The sequence below is a fragment of the Patella vulgata genome, chromosome 7 (genome assembly GCF_932274485.2).
Source record: "Patella vulgata chromosome 7, xgPatVulg1.2, whole genome shotgun sequence".
NCBI lineage: Eukaryota > Metazoa > Mollusca > Gastropoda > Patellidae > Patella > Patella vulgata.
This window is the reverse complement of record NC_065885.2, coordinates 9,784,332-9,802,739: the sequence shown is the minus strand read 5'-3', so window position 1 is coordinate 9,802,739 and position 18,408 is coordinate 9,784,332. Positions and strand designations below refer to the sequence as shown.

Here is an 18,408-nt window from a genome sequence, read left to right as displayed (position 1 = left end):
TTAACATTGGAATCAATGGGGAAATCTTTAGTGATCTGTGGCCAATTAAACTTACAGATTGGGTATCAACATGGCGACCATAGCCGCGGTTAACCAGACTCAGTAAAGATGGCGCTCACTATAGTTATTCATCTTTTCCAGCTTGTTATTAAGTTTTTCTTAGTATCATAACAACAAACTATGTTGGTCTTCTTGTAAATGGGGACAAGTCATCACACTTAATTTGCGTCCAATAACGTGAACAGTTCTTGAGACAGTGATTAAACTGAAATGTTAAGTGTCTTGTATTGCGACAATCCTACAGAGACGTATTCATGGTAACGTTCACTGGAATATCATAACAAAGCAGTTTATCCTCAACATGGTTTAAAAATCACACAAAATATAGTTTCAAAAATTTGTGTGTGTGTGTGTGTGCTGGTGTGTGTGTGTGGAGAGAGGGGGGCTCTGTATCTAGGGCTTTTATTGGAGTCGTTCGTAACCAGCAACGAGCCCTGGGTAAGCATTGTTGTTATCTTCTTCAATAGGGTTGTTCCATGTCAGGAGAAAATACGAAATTACTACAGATCCTATTCTCTTCAAAATCAGGTCCTAATTTGGCAATAACACCAAGGGCATCCAACTACAGGACAGTAGATTTTCATCGCTAAACTTCTCTAACGTATGTAGTAGCGGTCCTGCTGGTGACCTTCCAGGATCAGGGGTTCTGAAGTTTCATAGTAGATTCCGTTTATAAGTATATGTGTGCATATTTTATTAATACGCATGCTGGGTTCTGTAGCTTGAAAGAGGCGGGTCGATCCAAGAAAACCCATAGGCGACCCTACTATTTTTTACGTGGAATCATTGGCTGATATGATAGATGTGTCTTACTAATCGGCAATCCACAAAACCCGGATTACACCTTTTACATCACGACAAGGTAGAGGAGAGATGACATCAATTGCCTGACCTACGTTTAATCAGCTATTTGAAACCTCACTACCGCATTCTGGCGCCGATTTCCCCAAGGTAAATGGTTGGGCATAGACAGATTGTTAAGCTCCAAGTATAATGTTGAAATTCCTAGTATCGTTGTACCACTATTCATTTTAGAAATATTGCATTCGAGTAAATTATAATTCATTAGACATTTACCCCCACCCCCCCTTCTCGTTTCCTAAATTATCATTTATTCAAATGCATTAAAGAGGGAGAGGTTCAATTTAATTTCAATAATTCGCTTGCGCGTAGGGGTATTTAGCAGTGGGTGGAAACCGGAGGACCCGGAAAATATATTTTGCTTAACGTCCTAATGAAGGGGGGGGGGGCGAATGGTTAGCACGTGCGCGCGCTGTATCATAAGGCCTGTCATTGAGTCAACTGGCGTGGTTTCGAATCCCCGGTTGTACGTGACAAGAAGTAGGGTTGCCTGTCCAACCTTGTGGGTTTTCTCCGGGTTCTCCGGTTTCCTCCCACTGCTAAAGACCCCTACGCGCAAGCGAATTATTGAAATAAAATTAAACCATATGTTAGTCCCGAAATGACCTAGTTTGTGTCGAGTGGACTTTAAACCCCATTTCTCTCTCTCTCTCTCCCTAATGAAGATGGATATACATTTTTCGAAGGGTTCTTTTATGTGCACGCTTATCCATCCGAACGACTAGTATGCGATCAGTATATTATGCCTGATGTTTTTAGGTTAGAATAAATTTCATTCGTGTCTATTTAATGTCTAGAAAATTGTTCTTTGCCTTCGGGGCCGACGACAGATCATTATTTTTATTATTACTACACAGCTATCTCAGACTATAGCATGTACCATCATAAAGTTATCGTTGACCCAGTCGTGGTATAAATTACTTATTGTATAGCATGTTCAATCATAAAGTTATCCTTAACCTAGTCGCGGTATAGGATACTGTATGATCGATCAAATAACCATAGGATCTATACAGTAAACTTGACGAGTACCAGTAATTTAAACCAGAAAATAATAAACTGCGATGGCTTTATTGTAATACTGGGTTCCCACTATCACGATTGAAATCGTGGTTTTAATCGTGGTAATCCTATCAACTGCATTGGCTTTATTGTAATACACATGTACTGGGTTCCCACTATCACGACTGAAATCGTGGTTTAATCGTGGTGATCCTATTAGGTCTTATCATATAGTGTAGTCCGTCCTAGCAATCGAGTTGATCGTATCCGAACGTATCTGCAGTACCAGATCGTGGACTCAATAGGGTCAATCGCATCGTAACGCATCACACGACTGTGGGAACCTAGTTCAGCTCTGAACGTAGGTCTCATTACACTCAGCCTCTACGTTCAGAAACTCTCCTATTGAATCCTTGTCGAAATTCCAATGGCTTCCCAGTCAATTTTACTGGGCAACTTTTTACTGCTAAACGGTCGCGTGTCAGTCCCAATTTTTTTCTCCCAGGCTTACCTAAATTTCTTTTCATTTTATATGGCCGAGTTCGTAAATTTGTGCGTTACCCTTTCAATGAAGTCCGCCTAGTCGGCTAGAAGACGGAGATGTATTTTTTAACAGCGTGTTGTGTCGCTCATACTGGTTCTAGCGAGGTAAGCAAGGTCTTATTTTCTCACTAAGATGTTCATTTATATTGCTCAGGCGTTCACAGGGACTGACACGCGACCGGTTAGCAGTAAAAAAATTGCCCAGTAAAATTGACTGGGAAGCCATTGGAATTTCGACAAGGATTCAATAGGAGAGTTCCTGAACGTAGAGGCCGAGTGTAATGAGACCTACGTTCAGAGCTGAACTAGTGGGAACCTAGCATCAGCAACGGGCTAAAGAAAAATACCTGATACAGTGCAGGTCTCATAGCCAGGTATCTTTAAATTTTGTTCTTTAAAAAACATCCTAAGTTTTCAAGGGTACCACCCTTGACTCTTGTATGTCTTGCGATCGGTTGGTAGCAACAATCATCTTCAACTTGTACTTGAAAAATACAGAATGCACTATTAACTCCTGAATTGAGACAATATTTCCCATAAGTCAACATGATAATGGTTTCCGTAGTCATCCAGTTACCATATACACAATGGTTGCTATTTTGCCGAGACTAATAATCGTTGTAGTCGAAGCGGAAACAAAACAGACTGGGTTGATCACGGTGATCAATTGTCTTTTCAAGATGCATCGTTGACTTTTCAACAACTTTTGTGTCGTAAGTTGTAGTGAACAAACATCTGCCGTCAGCAATATGATTAAACCTAGATTTCGTCGACTTTGCATATCTTGTTTATTTATATATAGAAAATGAAATGAAATGGGGTTTAACGCCCTACTGTTCTGCTTCGACTGGGTTAATGAAGACGGGCTACGCCATACAGTGTGCTATGTGGGAAATTTTTCCCGGGCAGCGACACTATGGTCTACTCTTATATCGAATTCCAACTGCCAGGAATATTTTACGTGCACACCAATGTATACACGGGATCTCGGTTTTTCGTCCCATTCCAAAGACTAGACAGCTGTCTTTGTCAAGCCCTCCAACCTGCACCACTGACAAGGGGAAACCACGCCGGAGAATCCCGATGAATTTATTCAGCCAATGCAGGGATCGGACACGCGACCTCTAGTCATTGAGTTAACTGGCGTGGTTTCGATTCCTCCTTTGTACGTGACAGGGAGTGGGGTTGCCTGTCCAAACTCGTGGGTTTCCTACAGATTCTCAGTGGAAGACCTTACGATGCAACGCGTACGTGCAAACCATTCGGCCATCCAACACCCATTTGATTTTGTAAGCGATAACGTCTCTTTAAAACTAACTTAATAATAACGTTTCGTACACATCCATCATAATCGACAGTGGTCTGCTATAGTAAACAAACGTAGCAAAATATTTATTCAGATCTCTTAGTAACATCTAGAATTTAATGTCGTGCAAGACATTATTTCAAAAAGCGTTAGTAGTAAATTACCTAGAAATTGAGACTGGTCTTTTACGTGGACGAATTACAAGGACTATTATCTTCCTGCTATGTGGTTACTTGAAGCCCTCTCATTTTTACAAAGAACATCATGATATTATTGGTGTGGTTTATCTAATTGTAAGGTTTCTATCAGAAATTACCGATCTGTGGTTCATTCAGTAAAGCGCCATATCTGGTGACCTCAGACAAGCAACGATTGTCGTAATTCCTTATAACAAGATATTTCGTTACCCCCGCCGGCAATCCAACCATAGTCCATATTCGGGGGAGTTATTGTACTAAGAAAATAGAAAAACTAGCAGAAAGCTTAGGTAAATAGTTTGTCGTGTCAAACGGGTGACGTCCAAGATGGAAGTGCGTCTTATCTAGTGGTGTGTTAAGTATCCGTGTATAGGACGCGCTAATCGGGTAATTACCGAGTGTAGAAGTCATCTTAAAGTTGGTTATCTATCTAGTAAGATTCTAACCGCCACATAACATGAAATTGCAGTGATTATACTCGGCTTTAAACTCTGGTATTAATGTTTCACAAATACCATTCTATATAGCTAATCGTGCGTTAAATAACCCATCACACGCTATTCTACACTAAAGCCACACATAATAATTCAACCCTCTTTGACATGTCATGGCATAAATTTTAAACGGGTATATATTTATATACTTCCTTTTAAATCCGATGTGGGCGTTTTGTCTTTCAGAATATTTAAAATGTCTTTGTACAGTTGTTTTAAGTAATGCCGATTTATATTTAAAGATACATTATGTAAGATTTAGATAAAGAACTGGCAATTCTTACTATAATAGTTCGAAAATAGATAATGTAAAATGAATAATTTGAAAATATCATTCAAATTACTCTATTGCGAGCGAAGATATTAGCCTTTGAAGGTTTTGACAAGGCGTGTGCAATAATTTCAACCATCGTATTGGTTGTTCGAAGCTAATTCACGCTCCCCCATTTTGTAGCTTAAATCAAAATATGGCTATATCTATATAATATCGGAGAAATCCGATGCCATCGAGAATTGATTATGGCCGGGATAAGTTAATTAATGTCTAATTAATAATTTAGAAAACATTTCAGGCCTAAAGAAAGACCTGCAATAGACAGATTTAGCTCTTGCATAATGTATGTTTAAGCAAAACTCTGAAACTCCCCCACCATTCTTGCTACAATAGAAGTACTTCCACACACGAGTCATCTTTCCGATATCACCGGTCAAAATGTCTAGGTCTAAGATGTTGCGCCAGAGACTTCCTTGTGAAAAATATTAGCTTTTTCTTTTCATATAATTGAGAAATGAACCCTTGACTGTTGAATTCTAAATAATAACAAAATGAAATGAAATGGCGTTTAACGCCCTACTGTTCTTCTCCAACTACGCCTTCTCTTAGTCTTATATCGAATTCTATCTGTCAAGGGATCTTTTACGTGTACGCCAATGTGTGCACGGGAGCTCGGTTTTCGTCTCATCCGAACGACTAGACAGCTGCACCACTGACAAGGAAAACGACGCCGGAAAATCATGATGAACTTTCTCGACCAACACAGAGAGGCTAGCGAGCCAGCGTCTTAAGTCTTACTCACTTAACCACAGTGGCTCCCTAAATAATAACAGGTAGTAGCGCCGCTGCTCGGGCAAGATGTCATTCATAGCACACGTCCGTCATCATTAGCCCGATTACTGCAACAAAGTGGACGTTAAACCCCATTTCTTTACCAAATGGGTTTCTAGACAAAAAATGGTTTTAATTTCATAAATGTATTGTCCACAATGTTTTGCTCGGTATCTAAACTAAGATTTTAAAAAGAGAGAGATAGAGAGATGGGGTTTAACGTCCACTCGACACAAACTAGGTCATTTCGGGACTAACACATGGTTCACTATTATTTCAATAATTCGCTTGCGCATAAGGTTTTTTTTTTTAGCAATGGGACGAAACCCGAGTACCCGGAGAAAACCCACAAGGTTGGACAGGCGACCCTACTCCTTATCACGTTTGTTTGTCGAATCAGTATCCCTAAATACTTTGCGACAAAACGTTTCAATCTATTTTTAGCTTATTGAGGGTGAATTGAATTCAATGACTTCTCAAGCTAATTTTGATAACGTCCAGGGCAATATAGGTCTTCGAATAATTGACGAATCTCGTTTTAAAAGAAAATCAATGCCAATCACTTTACAAATAATGTGGTTCACATTCGAGGACACTTTCAAGAATTCATGAATATAGGGCCACGAAACTAGTTTTATTAAAACAATGAAATGTCGATTCGCCATCATATTTCCAAAGCTGTTTTTGACTAAGTTAGGGTCGATAACTCTGCAATTAACTGGTGAATATTGTTCAAATTTAAAGGCATTAGCATTTTGGAGGTGTTAGCCGGTTGGTAAAAAATATATTTTTCCATTTGTCACTAATCAGTTAAATTCGATGTTTGATGGACATAAGGCAGAAAGTGTCATGGTAAACAGACTACCACGTTTCAAAGCTATTTAGACATATATTAGTTAAAGGACAATATTGATGTCAGTCATTATCACATATGTGATAGAACTAATTAAACACGTTCCAAATATAATTTTATCACAGAGATCATTGCTACGATAGCTGAGTAATACAGGTTTCCTGAATCGGAAGTGACGAACGCCAAAGGAAAACACAGGTCATCCCTCTATATAACTGACTGATGTGACGAGTGATAACAGATACACGGGAGAATCTTTGCTCACTAATAATTCCTTCCAAGACCAAAAGTTGTTGTGTGAGACTGTGAGAGGATATCTGACAATTGAGATCCCGTGTACACACATTGGGTTGCATTAAATAGAACCCTTTACAGTTAGAATTCGAAATAAAGGGTAGGACCGTAGCGCCCCTGTCCGGGAAAAATGTCCGTCATAGCACACCACATGGCGTATGTTTGTCTTCATTAGCCTGGATGGAGCACAAAAATAGGACGTTAAACCCCATTTCATTTTACGGCTACTTACTACTTTGGAGCGGAAAACCGCATACACATTGGAGTGCATGTAATAGAACCTATTTCAGTTGGAATTCGAAACAGAAGTGGGTCGTAGCGTCATCATCCAGCAGAAATTTCAGTCATAGCACACCACTTAAGCTTGTTCGAGGATTTCATGTAATAGGACCATTTCGAGTTGGAATTCGAAATAAAAATGAAATTAAATGGGGTTTGACGTCCTACAGTTCTGCTACGACTGGGCTAATGAAGACGGGCATACGCCACACAGTGTGCTATGAGGGAAATTTTGCTCGGCCATCGGGTACTCTTATATCGAATTCCAACTACCAAGGGATATTTTACGTGCACACCAATGTAGTATACACGGTATCTCGATTTTTCGTCCCATCCGAACGACTAGACAACTTTCCTTGCTAGGCCCTCCGCCCCGCACCACTGACAAGGGGAAACAACGTCGGAAAATCACGACGAACTTTCTCGGTCAATGCTGCGATCGAACACGCGAACTCCGGGCTAGCGAGCCAGCGTCTCATCCACTTAGCCACCGTGGCTGCCCCAAAATACCCTTGATAGTTAGAATTCGATTTAAGAGTAGGCCGTAGTTCCGCTGTCCTGGCAAAATTTCCCTCATAGCACACTGTATGGCGTATGCCCCTCTTCATTAGCCCAGTCGGAGCAGAACAGTAGGGGATAGAGAGAAATGGGGTTTAACGTCCACTCGACACAAACTACATACGGTATATATTTTTTTTAATTTCAATAATTCGCTTGCCGCGTAGGGGTCTATAGCAGTGGGAGGAAACCGGAGGACCCGGAGAAAACCCACGAGGTTGGACAGGCGACCCTACTCCTTGTCACGTACAACCGGGGATTCGAAATAGAACAGTAGGACGTCAAACCCCATTTCATTTCCCCCAAAATATAAGATTAGCCTGAATGGAGTAGAAAAGTGCGAAGTTAAACGCCATTCATTTTAAGGCCATGGGCGACTATAGCAACATGTTACCTGTAAATTAACGGATGTTTCTGCCTGTATAGATAGATGTAATCCATATTATCAGGTAGCGATTCTCGACGATATTATTAAAACTACGGGTAGTAATTGTCATTGTTGACTATTAGACTATCAGGTGTAAATATAATTATCATGCAGACATGGAACTATGATTCAATAATTGCCTTATTGTACTTAATATCTTTTTTATTTGATTGGTTTCAGCACAAAAACAAATATTATACAGGAAACGTTGTGATAAAAATAGATCTTTTGATATTATTTGTTTAGTATTTTCTATGTGTCGTCGTCCTAAAATCAGTAATTATTTCTATTTAAAACGGTTTTGGGTTCTTTAAGTTTATTTTTGAAGCTTGTTTTAATATCATTAACACAATTGAAATCGTCATATTGAAGAAGAATGATGTATGATAATGCGCGTGGGATGGGATGGGATGGTCTAACACTTCCACGAATTATACAAATAATATAAAAAGAAATGGGGTTTAACGTCCTACTTTTCTGCACTGGCTGGGCTAATTAAAGACGGGCGTACACTATATAGTGTGTTCTAAACATAACTGTCAGTCAAAGGTTATTTTACGTGCATGCCAAAGTGTACACGGGACCTTGTTTTTTTGTCCTATCCGAGCTACTAGACACTGTCCTTACACATTGAGCCACCACGGCTCGTGTTAAAAATGAAAATTCTATATTTAATATACCCTTTTTTTAAAAACAAATATCCGGAATACATACAGATCGAGTACTGTAATGACCTAATGACCTATTTTGAATCATTCATCCCACTAGTCACATTTGCAGATACAATTTGATGTCATAAAATGCACACGCTCTGACATATGGATTAACGCATACAGATCGAGTACTCTAATGGCGTAACCATACTTTGCATCATTTACCCCACTGGCATAAAAGGCACATGCTCTGACATTAATAAGGGACACGGCATTGTCAGTTTCGCTGGTATACTGGAAGAATGGTTTGTTGATACATGCATGGGCTCTTCCAACCCGGACACCTTTCTTAATTTTCATTCAATTGAACTAAACATTTTATACGAAAGTGAAATGGGGTTTAACATCCTACTGTTCTGCTCCGACTAGGCTAATGAAGACGGCCATACACTATTCAGGGGATCGCGTGGCTAAGTGGGTAGTCGCTGGCTCGCTAGCCTGGAGGTCGGGTGTTCGATTCCTGCATTGGCCGAGAAAGTTCATCCAGATTTTCCGGCGTGGTTCCCCCTTGTCAGGGATGCAGGACGGAGGGTCTGACAAGGACAGCTGTCTAGTCCTTCGGATGAGACAAAAAACCGAGGTCCCGTGTATACATTGGAATGCAGGTAAGAGATCCCTTGGCAGTTGGAATTCGATATAAGAGTAGGCGATAGTGCCGCTGCCCGGGCAAAATTTCCCTCATAGCACACTGTATGGCGTATGCCCGTCTTTATTAGCCCAGCATAGGAGCAGAACAGTAGGACGTTAAACCCCATTTCATTTCATTTCATTTCACCCTAACAAAAAGAGCCAAAAACATTTGTGACCCTGAAACACTGCCCCACGAAGTACAACACCTTACAGACGTTTTCACCAAACACAATGGGTATCCGCTACAGATGGTCAAAAAGATTATTAATTCCACACTATCCGACCTACCAAAACCAGATAAACTAAAACCTGATAAAGCCCCTATACGAGTGTTTATACCCTTCCACGGAAACATCTCCCACCAAATTAGAAGATTATTAAAACAAGAAGCGCAGATAGAAACCACATATCTCAAAGGCAAGACAACCAAGGATTTAATAAAAGCAAATGGTAAGATAACCCCCACCAAACCCATCTCCCCAAAAGGGTGTGTTTACCAAGTCATCTGCAGCTGTGGGGAATCATACATTGGAGAATCGAAGAGGCCCTTAGACATCAGAATCAAAGAACACATGTAGAAAACACCCACCAACCAATCTGCCATTGCCGAACACCTATTTGAAAACCCGCGCCACCGAGTGAACTGGACTAACGTCAAAAAGTTAGCTGTTAATTGCCACAACAAACGAAACCGAAGAACCCATGAAGCTATTAATATACGCAGGCATGAACCAAAACTAAACAGGGACCCAGGAATTTACATTCCAAGAGCGTATGATCGCATCATTAAAATGTAGTTTACATCGTCTCTGAACTATCCTTTAATCTTAATATTTGTATTGCTTTTAACTTTGTACATCTCCTCAAATCAATTACAATTTGCTTTACTGCATACTGCCTTCACTGTTAGGATTAACTGCTTATGGCTTCAGTTTCACCCCCCATACCATAATACTTGTCCTTTCATCTTTTATTATTACTTTCATCTATAACTAATTACTGTATATATATATATATATATATATATATATATATATATATATAGATTTATTTAATATGTTTTTACAGTCAGGACCAGTTGCTCGTGACTCATTATACCTGCTAATAATTGTTTGATCCTTTGGCTTCATTCTTGCACTTATCTATACCAATTACAGTTTATAACCATCTATGTACATTGTTTATTTAACGGCTTGGGACAGTTGTTCATGCTTGCTGATTTTGCATCCCATTGGAGGGTTCGCACTGCTCGTGTATATATATATAGCTATTTTGTTTTCATTTTATTTATTTGTGTTATATGCTTGATAACGACTTGTGAAATCTTGTTGAAACGTCGCAGTGAAATAAACCACAGTAATTGTTATCCATAAATAGTGTGTTATTTGATCATTTCATACACAAATTTTGCCCGGGCAGCCAAGGGTTCTTTCACGTACACGCCAATGCGCACACGGGACCTCGGTTTTTCGTCCCATCCGAACGACTATACTGCACCACTGACATCTTAGAACCACGCCGGAAAATGCCGATGAACTTTCTCGGCCAATGCAGGGATCGAACACGAGGCCTCCAGGTTAGCGAGCCAACGTCTTACTCACTAAGCCACCGTGGCTCACCATTTTATACGAGTCTCATGACATATCTTTCACACATTTAGTCCTTTTAGTGGATTTTATAATTAGTCTATTAAGTATTAAGCTGTAGTTCTTCAACGTCGGTCAATGTTTTATCGAATATTTAAACTGCCAAGGGTTCTTTTACGTGAACGCCAATGTAAGCCATAGCTCTTCCATGTCGGTATTAGGTCGCTTTGTCAACATTTCAATGATCCATAATTTCCTCAATGTTTTATGAAATCATCTAATTGTGTAGAAAATGTTGTGTGCAATATGCATAACAAATAACCTATATCTTTCCGTGTCGGATACTTTGCTATACATTGGGCTCTTTTAACAAAATAACGCTCTTGTTGATATTCGTTAATAGGAGATTGCGTCTATAGGATATTAAATTATCGACTTCAATATTTCTCCAGGGGTTTTGCAATAAATAAATCTGAATATATATTTCGTGGGATTGCTTATATAATATTCCCATTTCGACCAAAATTAAGTTTTCATTAGCATGTAGAAAATTAATGAAAATCTTTTTTTGTTCTCGGGAACTGCTCTCCAAGCGCTATTGGTCATGTTATTCGCCTTGTTTGAAGCGAAGCAAATTGGATTAAAGCTTAAGACTCCGCCAATGCTTGTTCCGTGAACATTTGGGAATGATTTTGATATGACTCCATGATTCCAAGATGGCTGAGATGACGTCATACGTAGTTCCTGTTTCATAATATGAAATGGGATTTAACGTCCTACTGTTGTGCTAATGAACTGGGTTAATGAAGACGGGCTTACGCCATACAATGTGCTATACGGGAAATTGTGCCCGGACAGTGGCACTACGGCCTACTCTTATATCGAATTCCAACTGTCAAGGGATCTTTAACGTGCATGCCAAAGTGTACACTGGACCTCGGTTTTTGGTCCCATCCGAACGACTAGACAGCTGTCCTTGTCAGTATGTTTCATAATACACTAGTACTTGTTGATATAATGTCAAGAACAACAATAATATTAAATATTAGTCCGACATTTCTGACATTTCAAGAATAAGTAGTTGATCGTCTTAATTAATACAAATGGCCTTGAATAGGGGTTTGTTTTACTAGTTTGACCAGACTAAGTCATTTCATAATTAGTCTTGTTATTCAATATTTTTATGTAGTTCCTTTTTATTTTTGATATCGTAAAGACACCAATTAGACAGACATCCATTGCTCTAAGCTATAAAACATGTGACTAGTACAAAATGAAGTGATTAGTAAAAATGATCACCATGTACAATAATAATTCTGAAAATGCGTTGTAGTTTAGTCCCTTATTTTTAGTATTAAACTAGACTATTAGATCCGTAACTGTAGTTGGGGTCACGGTGGCTAAGTGGGTAGCATGGAGGTCGCGTGTTCGATCCCCGCATTGGCCGAGAAAGTTCATCCAGATTTCCAAGCGTGGTTCCCCCTTGTCAGTGATGCAAGACGGAGGGCCTAGCAAGGAAAGTTGTCTAAAAGATCCCTTGACTATTGGAATTTGATATAAGCGTAGTTCCACTGCCCGGACAAAATTTCCCTCATAGCACACTATATGGCGTATGTCCGTCTTCATTAGCCCAGTCAAGGCAGAACAGTAGGACGTTAAACCCCATTTCATTTCATTTAATTTCGTAACTGTAGTCAAGTTTCCCTTATAAGAGATACATACAACATGTGACGATCACAAAATGAAATGAAATTGGGTTTAGCGTCCGACTGTTCTGCCACCGCGGCTCCCTTCAAACACGAAGATTGTACTATATAAATATTGGGGATGGGGGGGGGTCCGAATGTTTAACGCGTGCGCGTTAGATCAGAAGGTCTGTCATTGGGTCAAGTGGCGTGGTTTCGATTCCCCGCTTGTACGTGACAAGGATAAGGGTCGCCTGTCCGGCATCGTAGGTTTCATCGTGTCCTCCGATTTCCTCCCACTGCTAAAGACCCTACGCGAAGGTGAATAATTGAAAAAAAAAATTAAACAATATGTTCAACCCACCTCTCTCTCCCTCTCTCCTCCTCTCTCTCTCTCTCTCTCTCTCTCTCTCTCAGGATGAAACTTGTAGTTGTAACGTACACAATTTCACAAAATCCGGTGTAGGGTGACCCCAAACACCATCCACGATACCCACAACTCATTGTTTCAAGCCCCTCACTTCATAATTCGTCTCGCTGTCCCTTTAAAAATCGTTCTGCTTTTATTTCGTAAACCCCTTGATACCGTTTAAAATGCTATTAAGGCAAGAAGTTTAATTGAATAGTTCGCTCTGTTAATCGTTAAACTCTCTATCATTTATTGTACATACATGTCTTAAATCATGTAAATTGGTACTATTCATAAGTCTGTGACTGGAAGCAAGGTTCTTATGGCTGATAAGAAAATGTCAAAGACCTGTCTCTGTTAAAGCGTGTGAGCTTTAGTTGTTCAAAAAGGCTTAAGGCATAAATAGAAACAGCCCATAAAGGACTGTTGGGGATTATACCATGAATTGTTTAAGAGTTGGTGGTGGGTATATTATGAAGCAAGTGTTATATTCATATGTACGCGATATGTCCCACCCACAACTTCCTGGATTGCTTACAGAAAGCACCTGCCCCAGGGTCTAGATATACATTAATTCGATCGGCGGTTATATGGGTGGAATGTACTTAAACATACATTATGCAAGAGCTAAATCTGCCAATTGCAAGTCTTTCTTTAGGCCTGAAATATTATCTAAATGATTAATTCGACATTAATTTACTTATCCAGACTACAATGAATTCTCGATGTCATCGCTAGCCTGCGATATTTACTGGATTAGGATCCAATTTGCTGTTCAACTTTCATTCAGGATTTAATCATGAAATGGATAATCGAGACTATGTTTTTTTACCGTATCGATTTTAATAATAATGATCAAAGCTAGGCCAAATTCTCGGTTCAGAATGGATCAATTTGACTGAAATTGTCAGCAAATTCATTTTGCATTATCTATTTTTTAACTATTATAGTGAGAACTGCCAGCTCTTTATCTAATCTCCCATAATGTGTCTTTAAGAGTTGGTGGGTATATTATGAAGCAAGTGTTATATCCAAATGTACGCCATCTATCCCACAACTTCCTGGATTGCTTTCAGAAAGCACCCGCCCCAGGGTCTACGTATACATTAATTCGATCGGTGGTTATTTTGGTGGAATGAGAGAGAGAGAAGGGGTTTAACGTCCACTAGAAACAAACTAGGTCATTTCTGGACAATGGTAACTTGTCCACTGCTAAAGACCCCGACGTGCAAGCGAATTATTGAAATAACATTAAACCATATCTTAGTCCCGAAATGACCTAGTTTGTGTCTAGTGGACGCTAAACCACATTTCTCTCTCTCTCTCTCTCTCTCTCTCTCTGCGATCGGTGAAGCGGACGTTAAATAAAGTTATTTTACACACAGTTAACATTCTTCTATGAAGTGGGTTTTTTTTATTTTTTTTGTTGGGTTTTTTTTTTGTTTTTTTTAAACTCCGAAGGGCTTAATTATACAATACAACAGTCTTTAGATTAAAATCTATTTGAATTTATATTTTTAAGTTTGAGATTTATGGTGAACGATCTCGCTTACCGTACTTTTAATATACAAAAAATAGGGTAAAAGTTAACGAACAGAAATAAATTCATGAGTATTGAAACAAACATTATTATTAAAGATACATTACGGGAGATTCGATAACGAGTTGGCAGTTCTCACTATAATAGTTAAAAACTAGATAATGGAAAGACAATTTGCTGAAAATCTCATTCAAATTGATCCACTATGAACCGAGAACTAAGCGGTTGAAATTTCCGGCTAGCCTTGATCATCATTACTAAAGTCAGTACGATAAACAGTATAGTCTCGATTATCCATTTAATCGTTAAATCGTGAAGGAAAGTTATGCAGTAAATCGGTTCACAATCCACTAAAGATCGCAGGCTAGCGATGCCATCTAGCGTTGATTATGGTCTGGATAAGTTAATTAATGTCTAATTAATAATTTAGATAACTTTTCAGACCTAAACAAAGACCTGTAATAGACAGATTTAGCTCTTGCATAATGTATGTTTAAGTATGGCTTCATATTGTACATTCATATATAGGCCCCCCTCAAGTTTAATAAATGCCATTGTACTTGATAACGATAAGAGGATGCTTATCGAAACGTCGTGCTTGTGTAAAATAAACCAGTGATTGTTGTCCCATATAACTGTGTTAGTTTTGTTATGTTTCCAATCGCTAAATACCACTAAAACATTTAAAAAGTTTCACCAGATTCCATCAATTAAAATATTAAAATCCACAACATCTTTGTCAATAACCCCAATTCCATTCTTAATAACTAACTCAATTTTGACGCACTAAACGCTGAATCTAGTAATGGGGCGAATAGTTAGAATATTTAGAATATTATTTTTTTTTATTTATTAATGTGTTTTTAACAAGGAAACAGGGCCAAAAAAACGATGCGGTTGGTATTGTACGCGAATTAAAGATATAAAATGAAATGAGGTTTAACGTCCTACTATTTTCCCCGACTGGGCTAATGAAGACGGGCATACGCCATACAGTGTGCTATGCAATATGACATACTCTTATATGGAATTCCAACTGCGAATGGATCTTTTACGTGCACGCCAATATATATATGGGAAGTCGTTTTTCGTCCCATCCGAACGACTAGACAGCTGTCCTTGTCAGGCCCTCCGTCCTGCACCACTGACAAGGGGCAGTTTTAAAGGAAAGTAAGCTGAAATCTACACGTGTAACTTAAAAATACATTATGCAAGAGCTAAATCTGTCTATTGCGGGTCTTTCTTTAGACATTATTAATTAGACATTAATTAACCTATCCCGACCATAATCAACTCTAGATGGCATCGCTAGCGTGCGATCTTTTTAACTATTATAATGCGAACTGCCAACTCGTTATCGAATCTCCCATAATGTATCTTTAATAATGGAAATAAAAATATTAGCCTGAAAAAGGTTTAATTTATCATAACGGGATGATGGTGCTTTTAATTTCATTTCAGTCTTTGAAACATATTGATTTATTCCTGATATGGTTCTTTGATTTTCAATCCTGGCGCATTAGAAAGTTGAATCTAAGGGGATGGAACTAAAATATCTAAATAAACGCGACAATCAGTAGAATAATATTTATGAATAAAATTAGAGCATTTCTAATCAATGAATTGATGGGAAAATGATATAAATAAAATTTAGATAGTGTGTGTGTCGGTCCCCAATGGCCAAAATAATCCAGTAATTCTGAAAGTAATTTTTTTAACGGTAAGTAAACAAAACCAAGAGGACGACACGAAAGAAAATAAATTACTAAATCCGAGAAATTTTTAATAAAGAAAAGATATAACTGATAATATAGATTAATGTGTGTACATTAATACATCATGAATGGGTTTATGAGGCATGTCCCGGAAAATAAACCGGAACGAACGGACGGGCGGAAGGAAGGAAGAAGGCGATTCTAATACCCATTCCTTAATTTCATTCGACACGGGAATAATAACAGCACCATTCCAAGACCTTTGTTCAATTGGCGGAGAGGGGTGGGCTGGGGCAAGGGAAAAAGCAACAAAACAATGTAGTTAAATCAACGCTTATTTGCATATATTTCAAGCTTTAAACCAAAACTTAAATTGAAAATCTAAATTCACTCACCTCCAAATTACTGCCATAATTGTCTTTAATTGTTAAGTCTGAGTAAGGTCGGGAGTTCACTAGAAACCATTGATAGGTAAAACAAAATAAAAATACACCCACAAAATATGTTGCAGGCATTTTGTTTGTTTTTTAGTCTGTTTTTCTCGAGGTTATGACTAAAAGACTAATTATTTCTTTAGGTCTGAGCGCTAACCGTTTCAAGCTATATAATTTCGCCGCTCCTCTTTATATTCTTCTTTCGTTTATTAATTAACCGATGATACTAACTCCTCTTGCGATGTTTCTTTTCGTTCCGTCTAAAATTCAACTCCTTATTTTGGGATTATAACCCCGATGTTCGGCAAGAACTGTAAGTGAATATCAATTCGGTAACGCTCATGAAATCATGAACCCCCAGTACACAAAACACTAAACGCAAATGATATTAAAACAAGAAGTTTTAAACTTTTTAAACAGTTCTTTCAGTTTCCATACATACTTAATATTGTAAATAACTCATAAGGTACAAAAGCTCTTATAACTTCTCGTGACATCAACAACTTGGTATGTTCTTCAGAATCAATACAAGCGACGACTCAATTGTGTAGCTATTAATTTACAACCGAGAATACAGACCGTTTATACCATCACGCCTACTTCACGTAGTCAAATCTTTCTTTATTCATTCTCTGATTGCCGAGGCGGATAAAACAGCCCCACTGGTTGATCGTTTCAGTTCAAATAACCCCCCAGTTTTAAGTAAACTGACAAAGATGAATAGCACTAATAGAATTGCAACATTTAAATAGCAAGATTGGCCATTTTATTCTCCTGCATATGCATATCTTTTAGTCTCGAGACAAAAGGCGTAATTTCGCGTCTTCAATTGACATATCTTCTAGCCTTAACTGTGCTTCTACACGGCATGGCACTTAATAGATCTATTTACCAGTCTCAGTAAATATTCCACAATAACCTATGTACGTAAATGGAAATGATCTAGACTCGTGTTTGTATCTTATTTATGTAGACGCATCACTATCACATGAGCTTTCTTATGTCAGGAACTGTTTCCCAAGGGCTACTCCAAAAAAGCCTAAGGCTCCGCCATTTCAAGTACGATCGACACGCAACTTGACAAGCTTGTTCCTTGAACAATTGCGTATCGAATATTGATATGATGAGATGATTCCAAGATGCTCGATTCCTAGTCTATATAGTACGATCTATATGAAACTTGGCATGCGTGTTCCATAGACAATATTGCGCATCAATGTTTGCTATGTCGTCACAATTCCAATATGGTCGCGATGGCGTCATGCTTGATTCCTGATCTATGTAATATGTTCGTGCATGTTGTTTTTTATAAATTAATACTCGTATACTTCAATAGCGTGACCGCGTAGCGAGAGAGAGAGAGAGAGAGAGAGAGAGAGGAGAGAGAGATCGGTTTAACGTCCACTAGAAGAGTGTAGTGGGTTTTGTTGGCTTCCGGTTTATGTAAAAGCTTGCAATAGACCAGACATTTTATTACGCCCGAAGTCATCGTTTTATTCTAATCCGAGTCTGGTTGAAATTGAAGATTTATTTTGAGGATATAGGATTGATACTTTAATCCATCTTGAGCAAAGAGGCGACCAATTTCATAATCTAGCTTAACATTGCTCGGGGAGAAAGAGGGATGGGTTTAACGTCCAGTAGACAAAAACTAGGTCATTTCGGGACTAACTTATGGTTTAATTTTATTTCAATAATTCGCTTGAGCGTAGGGGTT

At 38.7% G+C, this 18,408-nt stretch overlaps 1 long non-coding RNA gene across 1 annotated transcript in view; it reads right to left on the bottom strand.

Annotated features, from left to right (window-relative positions):
• LOC126828901 (uncharacterized) overlaps positions 1 to 17,342 on the bottom strand; it is a 43,850-nt gene extending 26,508 nt beyond the window's left edge. Inside the window, exon 1 of the long non-coding RNA XR_007683283.2 lies at positions 16,653 to 17,342. This is a non-coding gene — a long non-coding RNA (uncharacterized LOC126828901). The remainder of the gene's footprint in view (positions 1 to 16,652) is intronic.
• Between the last annotated feature and the right edge of the window lie 1,066 nt (positions 17,343 to 18,408).